The sequence below is a fragment of the Suncus etruscus genome, chromosome 16 (assembly GCF_024139225.1).
Source record: "Suncus etruscus isolate mSunEtr1 chromosome 16, mSunEtr1.pri.cur, whole genome shotgun sequence".
Classification (NCBI taxonomy): Eukaryota; Metazoa; Chordata; class Mammalia; order Eulipotyphla; family Soricidae; genus Suncus; species Suncus etruscus.
In genome coordinates, this window is record NC_064863.1 from 78,495,258 (window position 1) to 78,503,911 (window position 8,654).

Below are 8,654 nucleotides of genomic sequence, written 5' to 3' on the forward strand. Positions count from 1 at the left end.
CCAATTGACTTGGTTCTTATATAAACATTAAATGGAGGGACACTTCTACTAACTTCCTTATTTATCAAATAACAAAGGGAAGGAAAGATAGAAGGGACTCTTTCACCAAAATACCTTATTGAACAGTTCACAAAGAGGAGAAAAGATAAAGAGTGGGGAAAATAAACAATCTAGCTTAAGACAGTGGACTCAATTGTCACTGTTTATGGAAACTAATCAGAAACCTAGTCTGGTATCAACCACAGCTACACAGTGAAAGAAGGAAAGGCCAAGAGGCCGCTGAGAGTAAACAAGTAGGTAAAGAGTACTGGCCTCTTCCCAGCCTGAGAGTCCATCCTCTCATTTTTATTTTGAAAATATATGGCACCCCCACCTGAACTGGTCTCTTCCCAAACTGAGAGTCCATCCTCCCATTTTTATTTTAAATAAATAGCACCCCCACGCGGTTTTTGAAATTGAGACCAATGAGAAAAATAATACCAGTGAATGTCACGACGTACTGCATCAGCCTGCCATTCACCCCATGTGTCCCCCCCCTTAGTGTCGGGAGAGGAAGGGGTAAAGTCTGAGATCCACGGTAGAGTCCACCAGGGCCGGCAACCAGGAAAGGCCAGGAGTAGGGGGGGAAATAGGGGAACGGCTGGAGGCCTGCCAAGCCTCCCAGCACCCCCCTCCCAAGCTAGGGAGAATGCCTCCAGCATAGGGTGTCCCCTAACCCCATACCTGGGAAGAGCTGGCCTCCAGGATCAAGGCACCGGAAGCCAGCTCTCTGCCCGGCCCCTCCCTCTGCTTCTCCTCCCTAGAGTAGGGAAGGGGGGAAGCCTGGAGACCCCTAATAGAGTCCACCTGGAACCCACGGCAGACCACCTGAGGTAGCACTCAGGCCAGGCCTCATGCTTTAGCTCTGGGAACTTCTCAGTAATGATGTCCTTGACTCTTCATGTTGACTCTTCATGGGGTTTTTCTTACTGAGTCTCTTGGATTTTAATGATTCTTATGTTGTTTCTATTTAGTTTATCCTAGAGTTCTATAATCTTCTATTTACTTTCTTTGAAGATTTTTTTCCAGCTTCTATTATATGAAGGTGCTATTCAGCTCATTTTCTAGCTCACTGATTCTGTCCTCAATAGCTGTTTCTCTGACTATGAGGTTTTCCAGTGAGGTTTTCATTTCACTTACCATTTTTTCTCAGCCCTAATATTTCTGTTTAAACTTTTCTCATTTTGGTGCCAGAGAGATAGCACAGAGGCAGGGTATTTGTCTTGAATGCAGAAGGACGATGGTTCAAATCCTGGCATCCCATATGGTCCTCTGAGCCTGCCAGGAGTGATTTCTGAACATAGAGCCAGGAGAAACTCCTGGGCGCTGCCGAGTGTGACCCCAAAACCAATAAAGTTTTCTCATTTCTTCGCTCATATCCTCTTGAGTCTTATGGGCTGTACATTCATGGTTTCTCTGAGTTCTTTACTTAACATTTCCTCTCTAAAGTCCTAATCAGAGAGTTTATGTAGGTGGCTGCTGGTCTTTGGTTATCCAGAACTAGCATGTTAAGTCACTAGGTGTGTGACTTAACATGTGATCTTTGTTGTGTGGTACTGTTTATGTGTTGTTGGTGTGGCTCCTTGGCTGAAAGAAATGCACAGCCATGGAATGAAAGAGTCCGATATTTCTGGTCACATACACCTAATCTCGATTCAAACTGGCACTTTTAAGGCCCAAATCCATTTACATCCAATAAGCTGCTGCAGCCAAGTACTGTACCTCATCTTGATTCAGATTGGTGAACCCAAACTCTTCCCACTGTGATAAGCTGCTGAAGCTGGGTTCATGTATGCCAGCTTGAGTCCAGCTGGTGAAATTTATTGCTCAACTCTGTTCACAGCTGATAAGCTGCTGCAGCTGGATTTATCTACCTCAGTTCTATTCAAACTGGTGATTTTTAGGTCCAAATACTGGCCACTGCTGAAAGCTGTTCATTTTGGACTTACTCACACATCAAGAATCTTTTCTCACTCTAGTTTCTTTGGTTAAAGTTTTTTCAAGGGGCCGGAGAGATAGCGTGGAGGTAAGGCATTTGCCTTGCATGCACAAGGATGGTAGTTTGAATCCCGGCATCTCATATGGTTCCCCGAGCCAGCCAGGAGCGATTTCTGAGCATAGAGTCAGGAGTAACCCCTGAGCATTGCCGAGTATGACCCAAAAAACCAAAAAAAATTTTTTTCAAGTATTTAGTCTTATAAATCACCTTAGTTGCTTATTCCATTTTTCTTTCTCTTTCTAGAGAAAAGAGACATTTAAACGTTTAGGGCAATTATTTTCTGGTATTAAAAATGTGTTTTAAGGAATAAAATGAGAGTTCAGTGAATAAGGCACTTGCTTTGCATGTAAGGTAACAAGTATTGTACCCTGACAGAACACTGAACACAGGTCAGTCAGCCCTGTGTGGGCCAAACTCGTTTACTTGCAACATCATTTATAATGCATAGTGTTTAAAATTATTTTAGTATGTATCACTAAACAGTACCTTCTAATGAACAGTACCTTCCCATGAAGATTTTAATTAATTCTAATTCTTAGCTGTTCCTGAGCTGAATTTAAATGTACTTTAGGTTCAAGAAGTCTTCATCAGTAGAACTTGAATCTTTTTATAAACATTTTTTTATATTGGGCAAAACTGTTTGCCAACTGAAAACTTAAAGGGGAAGGGTATCTTTAAGGTTGAAAATATAATAAAAGAAAATAAGTTGGGTGGAAGTGTCTTTGGGCTACTCTTAAGACTTGCAGAGGGATCTCTCATGGCTTTCTGGTGGTGCTCAGGTGGAACAATCTGGAGTGCAGGGATCTATTTAAAGTCAATGGCACAAGTCAAGTGCCTTAACCCCTGTACTGTCTGTCAGGACAAGAATTTTTAATTTTTTTAATTTTATAGGAAGAATTCATGAAGTTGTTGTAAGTAATGTGTAGGGTGACCAAAATTTCCTCCATAATTTATGAGTATCAAATATTGTAGTGATATATTAGAATGTAGAATTATATGCCTCTGAAGAGAGTTCATGTGTTTGTATGGCTTACATCTTTTCTTTTCCATGAACATTTTAATTAATTCTGTAATTCCTCTCATTTCTTCTAGCATGTTCATTCCTCTAATGGGCTTATGCAAATTGGGATTTGAAACTATTTAACTCTTCATAAACTGATGGATAGTATTACTGGAAAAAAATAAAAATAGTACAATTCAGATCTCTTTTATAACTCAGTATTTTTCTATTGTGACACTGTTCCTTTAGTCATCTTAATATTTGTAACTTATAAACATGTATTACAAGAGATACTCAGCAAATGGAACAGTGAATAGCATAATATATGCTGGAATACTATGCATGTTTCTATGTGATTAATCTCAACTTTAAACAAAGCACTTTGATCTTAATCATGGAAATAGAGCAAAGAAATGCTTCAAGTTTGTGTCAAATGTCATCTTGATTAGAAAATGGTGAAAGCAACAATCCAGGGCTTGTATACTCTATACAACTTTTGAAACCACACAGCAGATCTCAGGAGAAGAGAAAACCAACATGGTAAACAAACAAAAACAAAACAAAACAAAACAAAACGAACCACCTTTGGCCTAAAAACAGGGAGATTTTATATTCAAAGCATCCTGGCATAAAACCAACTACAGGCTCCGGTCATACTAAGTTGTCTAACCCAAAAGTCTTTCTTTGTGCTTCTATGACACAATGTGTGAGTTGCCACTGGGCTTGTGGACAGGTATGCTCACCTGCTTCACATACATACATACATAAATTATCCTTATCCTTACATACATACATAATCAGGAATCTTCAACTTAAAGGTCTTTGTTTTCAGGTTACATCTGTATGTTCCTTGGTCTTACTCTTGGTTCTGTACTTAGGATCATTTTTTGGAGGGATTTGGGAGATCAGATATGATACTGGGTATTAAATTCAGATCAGCTATCTGCATGACAACTTTCTTACCAGATACACTCTCTCTTTGGACCCTAACTAGTATATCTTTCTTTTAATGCAGATAAAGTATGAAAAAATACTCTTTTCATTTCTTGGACATACCTTTCTAATACAACTCCCAAAAAAACCTTCAAGATTTCTTTTAATAGTATTCAGCTATGGGAAATATAAATTTATTAGTGAAGTGAAATTTATTTTTCTAAATTTAAAATGCTTTCAGTTTGACAAATCTTAGTTTTATTCTTCATCTTTTGATCATTGATTTGTAGGTGTTCTTTCTAAAATTCTAATAGATATTACTACTAATCTTAACTTGCATATGATATTTTAATGCTCTAAGTTTTAAATTTTATTGTATTAGATTAACCAATAAACTTTATTTTTTGAATCAGAAATAATTTTATTAGCATCTAATATATATTTAAAATTTGTATTTGCAGCCAGAGAGACAGCACAGTTGTAGAACATTAGACTTGTATGTGGCTGGCCTGGGAGGAACCCAGTTCAATTCCCAGCATCCCATATGGACCTGCAGCCTGCTAGGGGTGACAACTAAAATAACAATGTAAATGAACGAGGGAAGTAGAAAGCCTGTCTCAAATACAGGTGGGGAAGTTAGAGAGGTGGGAAATTTGGGGCATTGGTGATGGGAATGTTGCACTGGTGAAGGGGGTATTCTTTATATGACTGAAACCCAACTACTACCATGTTTTTAATCAAATTGTATAAATAAAGATATAAAAATAAATAAATAGGAAAAGAAAATAATTCATAGATGAACAATTCAACTAACTCAAAGAATAACTATTACAGAAAATAAGAGAATCCATACAAATGGAATTAAGGAAAATAAAAAGCATATTAGCAAGCCATAATAGCAGAATTACAAGTTGGACAATGGCATAGAATAACTTGAAGAAATTCTACAAAGCAAAAATGACAAATAAGCCAAGACATAAAGAATTGGAAGAAAATGTTAGGTATTTACTGAATAAACACAAAAAAAATAATCTATGCATTGTAAATTTACTAGAAGGGGAAGAAATAGGAAAGGGGAAGAACAAGTAGTGAGAGAAATAATAGCAAAAATCTTCCCACACTCAAGTCATGGGTACAAATGTAAGAGGTGAAAAAAGTCCCTAATATAATAGACCCAAGTACACCAAGACAAAAATATATAGTAATATAAATAGCAAAAACAACAACAACAACAACAAAAACAACAGAGAAATATGAATTTCTTAAAGCAATAAGGTAGAAAAATCCTTAAGTACAAAGGAAGGACGAGAAGAATCAAACCAGATCTCCCATTTGAAACAATTCAAGCAAGAAGAGAGTGGAATGACATATTTAAACTACTGAATGAAAGAAATCTCCAACTTAGAGTCCACTAACCAGCCAAAATCTCTTTCATATGGAAGGGAGGAATAAAAACATTCTCAGACAAAAAAGAAGTCACATATTTGTGCCTACTAAACCAACTCTAAATGAACTACACAGAATTGAATTACAGCATACAAATATCCAATAGATGCAGAGAAAGCATTTGATAAGATGCAATGCCTATTCTTGATAAAAACTCTTAGCAAGATGGGAATGAAAGGAACTTTGCTCAATATAGTTAAGGCCATCTCCATAAGGCAGTGGCAAATACTATTCTCAATGGAGAAAAACTAAAAGCCTTTCCTCTAAATTCTGGTACAATACAAGGCTGTCCTCTCTCACCACTCCTATTCAACATAGTTTGGAAGTACTTGCTATAGCTATTAAGCAACAAAAGGTATCAAGTGAATCCATATAGGAAAGAAAGATGTCAAGATCTCACTGTTTGCAGATGCTATGATACTCTACTTAGAAAATCTTAAAGACTACCAAAAAGCTTCTAGAAACAACAAATGCATATAGCAATGTGGCAGGCTACAAAATTAACACACAGGAATCAATGGCCTTTTTATATACCAATAATGATAGGGAAGAAATGAACATTAAGAAAACAATCTCACATTAGTGTCACATAAACTCAAATCTCTTGGAGTCAACTTGACTAAAGATGTCAAAGACCTATACAAAAAATAACTATAAAACCCTGTCCAAAAAATAGAAAAGACATGCAGAAATAGAAACACATATCCTGATCATAAATTGGCAGGATTAACATCATTAAATGGCAATACTTCCCAAAGCATTGTACAGATTTAATGCGATTCTTCTAAAGATACCCATGACATTCTTCAAATAAGTGGATCAAACACTTCTGAAATTTATTTGAAACAATAAACACTCACGAATAGCTAAAGCAATCCTTGGGGGAAAATATGGGAGGCATTACTTTTCCCAACTTTAAACTGTATTACAAAGCAATAGTTATCAAAACAGCATGGTATCGGAATAAAGACAGATCCTCAGATCAGTGGAATAGGCTTGAGTACACAAAAAGTGTTTCCCAGACATACAGTCACCTAATTTTTGATAAAGGAGAAATAAATCCTAAATGGAGCAAGAAAGCCTCTTTAACAAGTGGTGTTGGCACAACTGGTTAGCCAATTGCAAAAAAAAAAGTGAACTCAGAACCCCAGCTAACACCATGTACAAATGTAAAATCTAAATGGATTAAAGACCTTGATATCAGACCTGATACCATAAGGTATATAGAACAACATGTAGGTAAAACACTCCATGACATTGAGACTAAAGACATCTTTAAGGAAGAAACAACACTCTCCAAGTGAAAGCAGAAATAGATGGGAATATATTAAACTGAAAAATTTCTGCACCTCAAAGGAAATACTGCCCAGGATACAAGAGCCACTAATTGAATTAGGAGAAACTATTCACCCAATACTCATCAGATAAGGAGCTAATATCCAAAATATACAAGACATTGATGAAGCTTTACAAGAAAAAACATCTAATCCCATTTAAAAAATGGGTAGAAGAAATGAACAGACACTTTTTCAAAGAAGAAATACAGATGGCCAAAAAGCACATGAAAAAATGCTCCACATCTCTAATCATCAGGGAGATGCAAATCAAAACAACTATGAGGTACCATCTCACACCAGAGAGGTTGGTGCACATCCCAAAGAATGAGAACAAGCAGTGCTTGCGGGGAAGTGGAAAGAAAGGAACTCTTATTCACTTCTGGTGAAAATACCATGTAGTCTAACTTTATGGAATGCGATATGGAGATTCCTCCAAAAACTGAAAATTGAGCTCCCATATAATCCAGATATTCCACTCCTAGGGATATACTCTAGGAACACAAAAACACAATACAATACTCCCTTCCTCACACCTATATTCATTGCAGTGCTATTTACAATAGCCAGACTCTGGAAACAACCAAGATGCCCTTCAATGAATGAATGACAGAAACTGTGGTACACATACATGATGGAATATTATGCAGCCGTCAGAGAGATGAAGTCATGAAAATTTCCTATACATGGATGTACATGTATTCTATTATGCTGAGTGAAATAAGTCAGAGGGAGAATGAGAGATGCAGAATAGTCTCACTCTTCTATGGGTTTTAAGTAAAATAAAACATTTTTGCAATAATTCTCAGAGACAAAGAGAGGAGGGCTGGAAGGTCCAGCTCTTGACATGAAGCTCACTGCAAAGAGTGACGAGTGCATTTAGAGAAATAACTACACTGAGAACTATCATAACAATGTGAATGTATGAGGGAAGTATATACTCTGTCTAGAGCACAGGCTAGGATGCAGTGGGGAGGAGGGAGACTTGAGACATTGGTGATGGGAATTTTGCACTGGTGAAGGGGGCCTTCTTTACATGACTGAATCCCAACTACAATCATATTTGTAATCAAGGTGGTGTTTAAATAAAGATACATAAAAAAAGAAAAGTTGGGCTGGGGAAAATTAAGTGATCCTTAAAAAAATACTCTATCCTTGGTTTTGCCCTATGACTGTGCAAATACCAAGATCTTTAGTTATAGAGGCCTGATTTTATCATCCACAACTGAGTTTCCTGGCATCATAAAAAGACTTGGAGTGTGAAAATGAGCATGTACAGAGCCTGTAGTTTTTCTAATGAGAGTATGTTTCTTTTTTTTTTTTTATTTATTTATTTTTTTTTGGTTTTTGGGCCACACCCAGTGGTGCTCAGGGGTTACTCCTGGCTGTCTGCTCATAAATAGCTCCTGGCAGGCATGGGGGACCATATGGGACACCGGGATTCGAACCAACCACCTTTGGTCCTGGATTGGCTGCTTGCAAGGCAAACACCGCTGTGCTATCTCTCCAGCCCGAGAGAGTATGTTTCAAGGGCGGAGATACTCTGTATCTCGTAGGCCAAGAGCTTTGCTTTCTAATTTCCCCTAAAATTTACTGTGCCTATACAAAAAAAAAAAATGGAAGGGGAAAAAAAAGGACAAAACAAAACATTTCCACACCAGCTGTCTCTTCTCTCTCTCTCTCTTCTGTCTCTCTCTCTCCCCTCTCTCCTTTTTGTTTTCATTGTTATTATTTGTTATTTGCTTGTTGTTTTTGTTGCTGTTGTGCTTTCTTGTAGTTGCTGGGTTTTGTTGTTGTTATGTCTTTCTTCTTTTTTCCCTTTCTTCTTTTGAATTGATATTTATAACCTTTAGACAGACTCCTTCCAGATTTTTTTTAAATTTTTTTCTCTTTTTCTTCTTTT